Source organism: Pteropus alecto, unplaced genomic scaffold, assembly GCF_000325575.1.
Source record: "Pteropus alecto unplaced genomic scaffold, ASM32557v1 scaffold234, whole genome shotgun sequence".
In the NCBI taxonomy this organism is placed as follows: domain Eukaryota; kingdom Metazoa; phylum Chordata; class Mammalia; order Chiroptera; family Pteropodidae; genus Pteropus; species Pteropus alecto.
In genome coordinates this window covers 64,108-77,760 of record NW_006435780.1, presented here as the reverse complement: position 1 = coordinate 77,760, position 13,653 = coordinate 64,108, and positions in this window count along the sequence as shown.

Here is a 13,653-nt window from a genome sequence, read left to right as displayed (position 1 = left end):
TGTTATTGCTAATAACAATGGATATGTATTGTTGAGTACTTATGTGGGTTATATTGTTCACTATATTATCTAACATCACAACCTTAGGAGAAAGATGTTACTGTCAATTTACAGGTTAGGTAACTGAGGCTTAGGAGAATTACTGTAACTTGCCTAAAGTCACTCAGCTTGTAAGTGCCAAATACAGCAGTCAAACACAGGTCAGTCTAATTCCTAAGTATCTGCTTTTAACCATTATGACTACTGCCTCTAAGGCAGTCATCAAAAAGCATGCTTGCAGAGGTGCTTTTTAAATGCATTTTAATTCAGCTAATGTCATGTTTGAAGAATCAGTATCAACTGGTTTTTGAGAACTTCCGTGGTCCACACTGGAGGCCCCTGGAAGCTGCCACAATAAAGCAATAATTCCAGGCATGATTTTTAAATTTTTTTTAAATTAGGAATTTGTTCATCTTTTAAAAAATACATGTAGTTTTTATAACAACAACAATAATAACAAATACAGCTTGGCATATATCCTTCCAGACATGCAGTTTTAAAATATGGGAGCTTTGCAATGATTCTTTTAGAAAGCCACTGGAGATAGATTTGAAATGAGTAAGAGTGAGAATTCTATAGTGCAGTGCTTACGGATGCAGGTTCTGAAGTTGAGCAGCCTTTGTTCTAATCCTAGCTTTGCTACTTTCTAGCCCTGAGACCTGAGATAGAAAGTGTCCTCTTTTTACCTTGGTTTCCCCACTGGTAACATAAAGATAGCAATGGTTCCTATCTCAGAAAATTCTTGTGAGGATTAAATGAGATAATCTGTGTGAAGAATTTAGAGTAACGCCTAGTACATTATAAGTGCTCAATAAACATTAAGAAATACACAGGAAATATAGACAAGCAGGTGTATCATAATGAGAAAAGCTGGGTTTGTATCCTGGTTCTGTCTCTTATTGGCTGTGTGAGTCTGGGCGAGTGCTTAACTTCTTTGATCCTCAACATCCCTATCTGGACTGTTGTAAGGGACACAAAATAATCACTCACTAAAAGTTTGCTGTTTATCCATTATTGCAGCAGTGGACGAATGCTTTAGAGTTGAGCCGGTGAATGAGATAAAATGATATAGGGAAGAACTGCTGATTCATGCATGCCCTAAGTCTGACATTTGGCATGGAAGAACTACCTACAGAATTACAAGACTGAATTTGATTCTCGTTTCCATTATATACTGGCCTAGAACTTTGGGTAAATTTTTTAAATTTGTCATCATTTTCATCACCTACAAAATAAACATAAACACAGCAACTGCCCTGATTCCTGCACACTTTTAAAAAAAGACAATTTACAAGCCATAAAAACTCACCTGTTCAAAGTGTATAATTCAGTGGTTTTTAAGTTTATTCACAGAGTTGTACAGCCTCCACCGCTATATAATTCCAGAATATTTTCATCACTCCAAAAAATAAACCTCACTTCCCATTCCTCCCCTCTCTTATCTCCTTACAGCCCTACATTCTATCTGTATGGATTTGCATATTCTGAGCATTTCGTATGAATGGAATCATGTAAGATGTGGTCTTTTGTGACTGACCTCTTTCATTTAACATAATATTTTTCAAGGTTCATCCATGATAATGTATCAGTACTTTATTTCTTTTTACAACTGAATAATATTCCATTGTATAGATATACCACATTTTGTCATCCATTCATTTATTATGTACATTTAGATTGTTTCTACTTTTTGGCTATTATGAATAATGCTTCTATGCACATTAGTGTACACTCTTTTGTGTGAATATGTTTTTAATTTTCTTGGGTATATACCAAGGAGTGGAGTTGTTGGATCATAGGCAACCTTAACTTTTTGAGGAACTACCAAACTATTTTTCCATGTAGCTGCACTATTTTACATTCTTACCAGCAGTGTATGAGGGTTCTAATTTTTCTGCATTTTCACCAACATTACTACTACAACCATCCTAGCAGATGTGAAGTGATATCTCATGATTTTGATTTGTATTTCTCTAAGAACTAAGGAGCATCTTTTATAGGCTTATTGGTCATTTGTATATTCTCTTGAGAAACGTCTATTTTGCCCATTTTAAAATTGGATTGTCTTTATTATTGAGTTGTAAGACTTCTTTATATATTCTGGATATTAGTTCCTTATGCACACAGGGTTATTTTGTATATTAAATGATATAGTGGCTGTGAGAGCTTTATAAACTGTAAGAGGTGTCACAAATTAAAGGAGGGCACTGACAAAATGTGAAGGGACAGAGCACGGCATTCCATGGCTAGAGGGAAGCCCCACGCCTCCTCGTCCAAGCCTCCTTCAAATCCTTGCATGCACAATTTCCCCACCCCACAGCACCCTGCCCTCCGCCCTTTGACCCATGCAGTATCTGGTTGGAGATGGGGCTCAGGGCCGCCATCTTGGCCGAAGGCAAAGTGGCAGCAGCTCCTGTCAGGCAGTAGGTCCAGAGCTCCTGGTACTTCCCTTTCCCTGACTCCACCCTAGCTCCAGTGGAGCCAAGCGCGGGTGCGCCCCACTACTGCCCTCACCATGGTAAGATGAGAGCAGCATTCCTGGGTCCAGCCTCACTCATCTGCTCTCCCGGCTGGTGTGTTTGGTGTTGGTGTTACTGAAGAGTGGAGTTCCCTTCTCAGCACATTGTCCAGGCTCTTGATGTCTCAAACAAAGAGTTGAGCAAGACACCAAAATACAGCAGAAAAGAATAGCTTTATTAGAAGGGAAAGTAAAGAAGTACACTTCCAGATGTGGAAGCAGGCTGAGGAAGAGAAGAGAGGCTCAAAAGGCTCAAGGGCACAGTAACAAAGTCTTTGGGGTTTCTATCCCTATTTGCTGTGGGTGGTAACTTTTCTTAGAGGGGTGGGCTTTCTTGATTGACAACTATTGCTGACAGGACTCAGTAACTCATTGTTTGTTTTCTGCACATATTTGTTGCCAGAATTGTCAGCTATAATGATATTAATGAACTTCCGGGCATATGCATCCTATTATAATGATGGTATAATGGAGTTCAGGTAGGTTGAAGGTCATTGGGCTCTTCATTGTGCAGGTGTGAGTGACTGGCTGAAACGAGTACCCAATTTTCTGCTTACTTGTATGAGTTACTTTTAGCCCAAAAAGGCCCTCTGGCTTGCTTAATTGTGGGCAGACTAGGGTGGACCCTTTCTAGAATAGGATGACCTCAGCATTTTCTCAGGCAGACCCAAAATCCCCTAACTAACTTTTCTGCCTAACCTTTTTCTAAGAGTCATTAACCCCCTTTTTGTTAGTATGAAAGTTGAGGGACTGGAATTTTCTTCTGTATCTGCTTCCTGTGGAGGAGGGTTGTAGTCCCTGCCTGTTGCGGGTTTCTTGGAGCTCTTTCTCTCGCTGCCTTAAGATGGCGTCTTGGGTATCCTGCCGAAGTGCCGCCTCTGTCCCTAGACAAGGAAAAAGATACAAACTCGTTACTTGCATCATATATCTATTTTTGTTTCTATCATTAATTTGCCCATCAAACTGGTAAAGGAAAACAGCCTTGGTTAATATATTTCGTAAAAGGAAAAAAAAAGAGAAAAACAACTTGGGTTAAAGGCCCTCTCCCTTCTCGGACTCTAAGGGTCCAGTTTTGTCCTAAAGCCATCCCTGACATACAACCACACTCCACCAGAAGGGAGGGGCAGCAACAGGTTTCTGCTTGTAAGCTGCCCTGGGTGGCTGTATGCCATCAACCCAGGAGGGGCTTCTTGGTGCTCAGTGCTGACACAGGATGCTGACACCTCCAACACACTAAGGGGGACAGAAATCAGGCCAGCCCCCAAGGTCTGTGGCCATTCAAGATACACGGGTGATACCAGCTCGGCAGCAATGGGGTCTCAGGTTGAAGGATGTGGGTGACATCAGGAGAGCAACACACACATGGTCACGGCCTCGCTCATTCCCACAGATTGCTGCATCACACAGATACACATCAGGCTCTCAAATACAGATCATGCAGTTGTGCCCCACACCTGGAGGACCAACCCCCCACCCCCCAAGCCTCCCAAGCTCCCCAACCCCACACCCCCCACACCCTCACCCCCGCTGCGGGGGCTGGAGCTCCCAGCAGAAAAAAACATCCAGAGACCGGTATTCCCATATATCTGAGGTCCCGCCTCCACATTCACCTGCCTCCAGCCCAGGCGAGCCCCACACCCGAGATGGCTTCCACGCTGCCAGGGACCACCCCATTCTTTGAGACTCTTGCCCCAAGGGGCTGCAGCTACCCACTCCGCCCGGCGCGACGGTTGCGCTCCCTGGCCCCTCCCCGCTCCACCTCCTACCTTCTTCTAGACAGTGCGCAGTAGCCTCTGCCGGGTCTCTGCCTATGTGGCACAAGACCGGAGGGCGGCCGCTCAGCCGAGGGCTTGGACCAGGGCCGGGACTCCCCTCCCGCCGCCCCCACGCCCAGCAGCCCCTCACACGCCGCCGGCCTGAAGCCATGGCCGCGCACGCAGCGCTCCGAGTCCCTAATTGCGAATGCTGCAGGGTGCTCAGCTCGCGGTCTGCCGCTGCTGCTGGACGGGGACCGCAGCCCAGTGACGTCAGGAACTGCTGTGAGAGCGGCTCCGCCCCTCTAGAAAGCTGCCTTTCAGCCACCTAGGTGCCTTGGCGGGAAGTTTTTCCTCGCTGGCCTGACGCAAGCATACCCTCGCTCCTGCACCTGCAGCGCACGGACCTTCCAGGGACTCCCTACCCTCTTCCCCAATGCCCCAGGTCTCACCCCCTGATACCAGGCGGAGAAGGAGTGCCAGCCTCCATCCACAAAACGGTGGCAGGGAAATGGTGGGGCAGACTGTGCTCTCAGAGCAGCTGGGCAACACTCCACCTCCCCACACAGAGAGGCAAACTATAAAGCCAACACGAGACAGGCAGCACGGAGGGATGGAGAGAGACGGGGTCCTAATGACATCACTGGTACTCCTGGATATAGATGTATCTGAAGCTGACATCACTCCAATCTTCCCAAACTCTTCAACCAATACATTCATTTTGTAGTCTCTCTTTTCCTTTTCACATTATGCTGATAGACTGACTCGTCGTTCTAGCAGGTTTTTTGAGCATGTTAGAATCCAAATGGAAAAGGAGGGAGCTCACTGAAATAGCCTGTTCTGCTGCTTCTCAGCTGTGTGACCTTGGTCTGGTGTTTTAACCTCTCTGAGCTTCCCTTTCCTCAGCAGTAAAGAAGAGTTGCCATTTGTAGCTACACTATAGGAAGACTGCTTTGTGGAGTGAGACAGTAAAGCACTTAGAGCAGTGTTTGACAAACGGTAGTTGCTAGAATTCTAACTTACGAATTCAACATCATTTACTAAATAATAAGAATTAAAGAACAATTCATTCAGTGCCCAAGTATCACGAAATCTCTTGAACTTTTAGGACTTTGGTTATCTGATTTTTAAATGTGGCCTTACTGCAAAAGGACCTGTTGCTGTTTATAAAAACCCACGATCTGAGTTCCTTTAAAATGTTGGAAAGAAAAGGCAGAAAAATCTATTCACTTCCGAACTTCTTCTACCACCAAATTAAAAAAACAAAAAACAAAAAACACGGTGCTTCCACTGGAGTTCAGCACATATAGCCGCCTCACCCAGGGCTTCCCAGTGGCTAAGTGGTTACCACTACCGGGACGACGAGCTACCAGACCCAGAGAGAAGATACAGATGGCCCATTCAGGATGGCCATGCAGCCTGTAAAGACTCAGCCCTCCTGAATCCTACTTAGGGGCTCCTGCCTCTGGACCCCATGAATACCCCTTCCCTGTCTAGAGAGCACTGCTCCTGTGGCTGTGGCACCCCCAGCCCAGGATTTACCCAGGGAGAGTGACAAGCCACATTGAGAGAAACTGCAAGTTCAGATGGGACCAGGAAGGGCAGCAAAATGTCCTTCTGAGAACGAGTCAATCTCACTTCTAACTGGGTGAGCCAAACACAGTGCCGGGTCTCTCTGTAAATGCTGGTGAATGCCTGCCTGGCAGGGGCAGTATAACAGCCCTGCTGCACCGACATGATGCCCTGGTCGTCTGATATATGAGGAAACTGAAGCCAGAGAGGTTCATGCAGCTACTAAACGGCAGGGCTGCGAGATGGACTCAGGACTGTCTGGTTCTTACGGTGGGCCCTTTCCCCCACTCCACACCTCAGCATAGCGCATGACCACATTTGGGTCCACTGATGTGGGCTGCAGAGGAACGAAGTACAGGGTTCTGGAGACAGATACCCAAGCTGCACCACTGACGAGCTCCATGACCGTAGGCAAGTCATCTCTGCCTCCACTTCCTTATCATTAAGGGAGAGTGTTTACCTACTCCACTGGGCATTGAGATATTTAAACAAGTCATCTATATAAAATGCTGTCTTAAAAAAACAACTTTATCCCATTAGAAGGGCTTTAGTTGAGCCATTGTTTTCCTGGAGTGGAGGGAAGGCTCCCCAAAAGTCTTATCAGCTGTTGAGTTATAATAAATCTGAAACACAGACTCGGCAAACTCAGAGGAGAGAGATCATCAGGGAGACTTGGCTCTTAGACAGTAATGTCATCCAAATCAGATGACTAGAAGGTTCTTAGAATCCTGGAGCTGTCCAACCTCATCCACATAGAATGTGGGAGAACAAAAAAGGGAGAAGACACCTGCTAGGAGGAACAGGTTGTTAAGGCTGCGATGGGACAAGGACTCAGGTGTCCTCACTTGCCACGCTGGGGTCTGCAGCCCCGAGTGGGCCCACTGGCTGATGCAAAAAAAAAAAATGCCCTTTTCTATCTGCCAACCAGCAACAAATGCTACCACCCTCTCACAGAGCCATGGAGGAGACCCAGCCAGACAGTACAGAAGACATACTAATCAGGAACACCAGGTGGGCCTCTGCTTCCACCTTCATCACAAAAACCAGGGGGCCGAAGCCCAAGCCATCACCATCAGAAGCTCCTGGAAACCTCCCTTCCAGAGACTTGAGAAGAAGCATCAAAACTCACTGAGGATGGATATGGCTGCATCATTCATGAGGAGAATCTCTGCCATATCAAGCCTGAAAGCACGACATATAACAAACTGTTTGAGTCAACCTAGCATCAGAGAACCTCCAAAGATCCCATGCAGAATGAATTCATTCTGCAAGCATTGTTGGAACCGCTGCTTGGCCCAGGGGAGGAATGGGGAGGACTGTAATTTTCAGCCCAAGAACTGAAAGCTCAGAAAAGATAGATGTTTCCTTTTTTGCCTGATGCCTTTGATGACTAGTGGGTCACCTCCATTTATGGGGCCTGAGTAGTTGGCCCCATAGGTGAGTTCATGTGCCCCCTTGCTCAAAACCCTCCGACAGCTCCATGTCACTTAGAGTCAAAGTTGAATCTTCCCAGAGATGCTCAGCCTCCAGTTCCTTCTCTGACCTCATGTCTCCCTCCTCTTCCATTCTTGTTCCTTTCCCTCCAGCCTCATTAGCCTCCTGGCTAGTCACTGTTTCCTACCCAAGGCCTTTGCATATACTATTCCCTATCAGAAACACCCTTCCTGCAGGCGTCTGCACGGCTCCCTCCTTTCAATTAGGTCTCTGCTCTGATGTCACCCTATCAGAGCATGTCATTGACCATTTCCTCCAGAAAGCCCTACCCACCACTCTCCACCCCCTTTCTAGCATTTGTCCAGCATATTTCCTTCATGGCATTTGTCACTTCTAGTATGTATGTATTGCTTATCTATCTGTCACCCAAACTAGACTGCTTAGCAACCCTATGCCTTGGTTTCCTTGTAGAACAAGGGAAGGGGATCGCTATTCCTCTTATGGCTGTCATGAAAAGGCAACTCTTAGGGAGCATTTGGGACAGTGCCCAGCACAGAAGCTTCTCAAATGCAGGGCCATTATGGGCTGGATCCTTCTTTGTGGAGGGGGTTGTCCTGTGCATCACAAGAGCTTGAGCAGCAACCCTGATCTCTTCCCACCAGATGCCAGTAGCAACCCCTGTTGTGACTACCAAAAATGTCCCCTGGGGTAGGGCTGCCAGATTTACCAATACATACTCATGCTGGAAACTTATTCCTTATCTGAAATTCAAATTTCATTGTGTGACCTTTATGTTATTGGATGACCCTACCTGGAGAGGGGTGGGGGCAGAATTAAGAATCTTCTCTAAGAACCACTCAGGTAAAGTGAAACCACCATGGGTTTCTCAACAGTAATGTCAGTCATTTCTCTCCTCTGCCTCCACCCTCCTCAGCATGTCCCACCCACCTCTCCTGTGTCATCATGCCCATCCAGGGGTTGAAAGTCTCAGCTCCCCAAACATGCCCAGCTCAGCAGCTGTGATGATGCCTCCCCATGACTGCCTTTCCACCAGTTCCAGGCTGCAGAGTGGAAGTAGCTTCTTCTCCAGCACCCGCTTCATTCCCCTGCTTCCTTCCCGGGGTCTTCCCTCCTGTCTTCCCTCCTGCTCTCAAGCCCCAACCCTCCTACCCTTGAAATAAGAGGCTTCCCAGGCCCTGTCTAGAGGCAGGAAAATAAGGCAGGTAGTCACTTTGCTTCCCTTATCAACTCAGAGTCAAGCTACTGGCTCATGTAAGGGCAGTCCTCCTTGCAAAGGGAAGCCAGCCCCTGCTCTCTCTGGGAACCAAAATAAAATGAAGGGGTGGAGGCAGGGAGAAAAGAGGAGGGGAGGGTGAAGTGAACCAGAAAGGAGCCAGGATAGAGCTGGCTGGATTTAACTGGAGGAAATCATGCTGAGGCCACCCCGTCTCCAGCTTTTTCTTAGTGGCACTGAAGAGACAGAACAAATAAGATGTCTGCCCTGGAAAAACTCAAGCTAACATGGTGGAGGTTTTCACGTGATTTCTCCTGATTGACAGTTGAGTAATTCTCATCCTCACTGTGAATAAACTAAAACCCAGACACTTGTGAAGGTAAAAATAGTTGCTCGTCCAAGAGTGTGCAATCTCCGAGCCATCCATTTTGGCTTCACCTTCTTCTTTCCATGTTCCTCAAGTGCCCCCGGCTCCTTTCTCCCTTACTTGTCTCAAAACCAGATGCTCTGCCCCCACTGCGTCCGACACTGCTTTCCTTTCTCTCTACATTCAAGCCACTTTTGAGTCTTCCCACTCCTCAAATTTACGGTGCTCCCTCCAGCCATGAAGTCTTTGCATATATGGTTCCCTGGGCCTGAGTTCACATTTTGCCTCTTCCAGGTAGGAGATCAAAAGCTTGAGTCATTCATCTCTGAACACACCTGAGGAGAAAGAAATTTAAATAAACCTTTAGAGACAGCTAGGGTATAGAAAGAATATATTTTAAAAATGTGCAGTGGGGATGACATTTATTTAGAAAGTGGACACATGTGTTGTGTGAGTGGACACATCTGAGGAAACACAGGCACTCACACAGACTCACATTCACAAGACACCACACACACACACACACACACACACACACACACACGCACACAAACACAAATACCTCACGTACCTGAAACACACAAACCTTACCCCTTAAATATTGTTGTTTCTGAGGACTGGACAACTAGCCAGAATCTTTCCTGTACAATGACTTCCATGCATTACACCACCAACCCTCATTCCCATCAGGAACCCAAAATCAGAGGGGTTTCTAGGCCAAACCAGCAAGTGAGCCCCACCTTCTTCAGCACCTAGATTTTTCTTCAGCAAGTGAGAGATTGCAGCATACGTACGTTTTTTATTTCTTTCCACATCCACCTGTCATTAAAGAAAAGAAAACACTGTGAAGATCATATCACCCTGGACATGTTTGCCCAGGCCTTCTGTTCTTTTGATGACTTTAGGACACCAGATGAGAAACAGTGCTTGAATCATGACCCCAAGAGTAAATATACAGAACACCTGTGGGAAAGGTTTCAGCTCTTCATGGAAGGTCTCCCAAGTCCCTTTAAATTGGCAAATGCAAAACTCTTTTACAAGCCAGCAGGATGCCCACAGTTGTCTCTTTTGTCATGCATTTCCCAGGATGTTGAGGTAAGGCTGTGGGAAGAAAGAATGTTTCAGAATGGTCCGCATATGGCTGAATGGCAGAGGATGTGTATTTGTGAAACTCAAGTAAGGTCCTGTTTAAATATGCCCATTAAGTCAATTCAGGAATAATTCTTCCCTGGTCTAGTTCAAGATGGCAGGCTAGGTAAAAGCAAGGTTCACCTCCACGACCACATTACAATTACAACCAAATTATAAAACAAACAAGTCTCAGAAGTATCTGAAGTCTAGCTGATCATAACACATACATCTGAGGAGGTAAAAAAAAAAAGCCACATCAAAACTGATGGAAGGGTGGAGACTCAAAAACAGACTCACAGACATAGAGAACAAACTGGTGATTGCCAGAGGGGAGGGATCTGGGGGAGCTGGGTGAAAAGGTAAAGGGATGAAAAGTACAAATTAGTAGTTACAAAACAGTCACTGGAATGTAGAGTACACCATTAAACATTTTTAAAAAGAATAATTATTCAATGTCCCATTTTTAAGAGAAAACTAAAAATACTAGTCCATGTTCTTGAATTTTTGGATGCAAATTTAAATGTCTTCATTCAGTCAGTCGTGCTGTAACTATAGAAGTTAAGATGCAGTGGCAACTCAACGTTTGGTTCACGTTAAATACTAAATGGCTGCCCAGAAGACCTTTCTGAGCAAAGTTAGACTTAGGAAGATCTTGCATTTTAGTGTACACATAAAACACCCAAGAGACAGGTTTTCTGAGTGAATACCTTTATTTAGCTGAGACATAGAAACACTGCAAAGCAGAGTGTCCATGTCTGGTGGCCTGGTGACAATTCCATATGAAGCTACTTGTACCCAGGAAAGTTCTTCAGACCCCTAGGGCCTCAATGCCCTCTTCTGAGACGTAAAAATATTCAGATGGCTTACTAATTAATATTATGTGATGAAGCCAAAAAATCATTAAGTAAAAACAGAGCTTTCAGAAAAATAGGTGACGAGTGTCATGTCATTGTTCTCTAAGTGTCCAATCATTGAATGGCTGCAAATATTGGGTAGTGATTATATTCAGAGAGAGGACTTGGATGACTCCAGCCAAGGGAGGGTGGAAGGTTACTTTTCATTGTTTTCATGGAGGTGACACTTTCTATCACATGGAGAGTATCTGTTACCATCTCCTGGGATACCAACATCAGTCCAGCTGAAGGGGAAGCAAAGCAGGGGCTGTGACCCATGCTCTATATGGAGGGCAGACAAATTTAGAAAGATTAGGTGACTTGCCCAGAGTCACAATAGTGATGAATGATGGATTTTGGACAAGAACGTGTTTGGTATCCTGACGACAGAGATCCTGAACCCCTCTAACACTGAACTTCATGTCCTGGATGCCTAAAGCAAGGTGCCCTGTCACTGCCTTTCTTAAATCCACCTGCCTCAGGTTTTTGTGGGAGGAGGTGGCTGAGCCATGGGGAGATCAACTCTATAACCCACTCTTTGGCTTCTACCTTTCAGTCCCCAACCCCAAATATAACAATTTCTTCCAAACAAAGTCCCTTGGAAAGAGCAGGAGAAGCCCCAAGTTGTGACCATCCTCCCCTAGTGTCTTCACACTGTCAGATGTCTCACATTGACTTTTCCCAGGAACAATTGACCATCTAGAGTAACCAGTGGTCTGTGAAACTCCCAAGCTAACTCAGAACATTCTGGATCAACTGCCACATGACAACATTGTCAAAATAGCTTCCATTTCTTGACCAACCCTGGAGGAAGAGTTGATGCCAACGTACCATGAAAGTGGCCTTCTGCACTAGTGCTTCAGTGATTCAATGAATTAAAGTTGAAACCTCCACTGTCTGCTGATTATTGATCTACACAACCTTCTGAGCATCCTGGGCTAAGGCCTGGCTGAGAGTGGGCCTTGGCTGCTGTGGCTCTGAGTGTGTGCCTTCCTTTTCCGAGTCCTTCCTCAACAAAATTTAGTCTCTACAACTGCTTCCTCTACCCTATTGGCAGAGGACAGAGTCCCATGTCCTGGAAGAGGGACTCTTCCTTAGCCACAGCCTGTGACCCCACCCCAGGATCTTTACTGAGAATCATCCAGATCCTCATAATCTATGTCACCCAGTGTTCATTTTATCCACTTGAAGGCTCTGTCCCATCTCACAGCTCTCCCAGGCAGCACCCACACACCCAGTGATCCTGTCTGCATCAACCCATGGACATGCCCCATGAAATCCCAGTTTCTCTCCTTTCTAAGGATATCTGGATTTACATTGCTAATGTCTGGCTTTGTATTTTGGCATCCACATTCAATAGAATTGACCTGTGATTCTTTTTCCCTGTCATGTCTATAGCTGGGGTGGTATCGCAATCTCTTTGAATTCATGGAACAATTCTCCTGACCCAGTGAAAGTAGCGTAGGAGTGTTTCCTCTGGTTCTGTTTTCTAGAAGACTGAAGACAAAGCTGGCAGTAAGGAATATTACATTTTTCTAAATTGTGGAAAATAGTTAAGGCAGCCCACTTGAGAGAAGAATTAGAAATATCAATTAAGTAATAATACAGAACTATAAAAACACTTATAACACTGTAGTGTTATAGAAGTGATGGAAATGATTTTAAAAGATGAAAATATTTTCAGTCAAAGTGAACTGGCCCCTTTGAAAGAACAGTATTCAGAAGATCAATCGAGATTTCCCATCTCAAGGTCTTGAGCAGTGAGGATCTGAGAACTTCTCACTTTCTCCCTCTCAGCTCACAGCGTGCCAGTTGCAATGGAAGACAAGATGGGCATTATCACATTACCATTGTGATGGGTCATGTCATAGAACTTTCAAGGTGAATGCACTTTCTACTCTCTGGGTCCAGCTGCTTCTGTCTAGACACATGGACAAAAGTATCATTTAAGAGTCCATGTTTTGCTTCAAAAAATGAATGCCAGGTCCCCATGTTATTATTCTCTTTCTGAAAACATGGTGTATGTGAGAAATTGATTTACCTATCCAAACATAGTTGATAGTAAAAATTTCAGGGTGAACAGGTCAAATATATCATCTTTAGAAAGTGGTCCATTCTTGATTACAGTATGAACCCCACCCATTTCTATATTCCTGAGTCACCAGACATTCTAGAACAAATAATTGAAAATGCATTCCACATCAATTAAAAAGCAGCATTAGTAGAAATTCCATTTTAAAAACTCATATTTCTCTCTAAGCACATAATGATATTATTAAATTATGTCATTCTCTATATAGATTACTTTTTTCTCTGTATGCAACTGAATCTGTATACTTAATTATTTTTCAGTCTCTGCGAATTTATGGAAAAATTTCATGTTATTGTGTCGTGTATATTAAAGACTGGCTATTTACTGAGTAATTAAGAATAAAGAATCATTATGTTTTAACAGTGGGTTGGCTGAAAATATATAATCAATACTTTTGTAAATAAAAATTTTAGATAACCAGAAACTCTAGAATTCAATGTGTGTTCTGGCTCACAATTGGACACCCAGTCACCCCCTTTCTTGTAATAATGTGGTGAACTTGCCATAGACGTAAAGAACCAGGCCCCAAGATATGGAACAAGTGACAATTTTAGGACATAGATGAGAGATTCGTCACAGTTAAAATAACATGTCTGCTTTTCAAGGTATATTATGCTAT